The sequence below is a fragment of the Fukomys damarensis genome, unplaced genomic scaffold, assembly GCF_012274545.1.
Source record: "Fukomys damarensis isolate Sample0158 unplaced genomic scaffold, DMR_v1.0_HiC HiC_scaffold_4, whole genome shotgun sequence".
In the NCBI taxonomy this organism is placed as follows: Eukaryota; Metazoa; Chordata; class Mammalia; order Rodentia; family Bathyergidae; genus Fukomys; species Fukomys damarensis.
Window position 1 is genome coordinate 69,662,108 of NW_022900916.1, and position 985 is coordinate 69,663,092.

The following is a 985-nucleotide window of genomic DNA, read 5'->3' on the forward strand; positions in this document are numbered from 1 at the left end:
AAGATAACATTTGTTCCTTTTTAAGGACTGCACGTGTTAATCTTGTTTTTGACCCTGCACGGGAGAAACTCGGACAGCCAAAGATCTGTAGGAGTCAGGTGCTTCCTGTTAAAGATCTGAAGTTATCTGTAGGAGTCAGGTGTTGTAACTTCATTTTGTTAAGTTCCTCCACCTATTTGGGAATCATGATTATTAGTTGCAAGTGTTGTTAATTTGTTTTTCTTGAGCCTGCTTTCTCTTTCCCGTGTGAGCCCTCCTTCCCGTGGAGCGGGTTTTGAGGTTACTATGGTAATCCTAGCCCATAATAGTTTGGTCTTTTCCTTTAAAAGGCTGATGCCTGCCTGCAATAAACGTCGCCTTGATCAGACTCTTGTCTTGGCGTCCTTGCTTTCTCTCTGCCCCATCTCCGCCCCTCTTTCAGGTTTGAGACACTGCTGGACAGTGCTCTGCGTCGCCGGCTCGCAACATACTAAGGTGTTTTTGACCTCTAAAATTAAAGCTGCTGTATTTATGGTAAGCATTTTTGTAAATTCCTGGGAGGAATTCCTGGATCAAAGGACAAGATTAGAAGAGTTTTCCAAAATGATGGCACTGTTGGCACCCCACGAGCCGCAGATGTGAGCCTGGTTGCTGCGGGTCCTTGCCAACACTTGGTATTGAGGCCACTCCACGCCTATGTGGTAATCAAGATGTGCTTTTTACCCAGGCCAGTGTATTTCTGCAACCTCCCTCATTTAAAAACTGATCATCTTATTAATATGTTTAAGAAAAATCTAAACCGTTACAATCCAGAAGAACATGGCTGGCTTGATTTCATAGCTATTTTGTTTCTATTTTCCCGCATGAAGCCCACAGGCAATGCTCGGAAAATTTAAAATTGGTGTCAGGTGGTGGGAACTCGGGACACGCCCGGCCCCTTCCTGTACGCCCTAGAACTGCAGGTTGAGAGGCTCATCCTCCCCTCTGCCGCGCCCCACCCTGCCAG

The 985-nt window shown here is 46.1% G+C and overlaps 1 protein-coding gene across 1 annotated transcript in view; it reads left to right on the forward strand.

Annotated features, from left to right (window-relative positions):
- Window positions 1–434: 434 nt before the first annotated feature.
- Window positions 435–985, forward strand: part of Naa35 (N-alpha-acetyltransferase 35, NatC auxiliary subunit) — a 75,618-nt gene continuing 75,067 nt past the window's right edge. The window contains exon 1 of the mRNA XM_010605511.3: window positions 435–513. The gene's annotated coding sequence lies outside the window, so the exon portion shown is untranslated. The remainder of the gene's footprint in view (window positions 514–985) is intronic.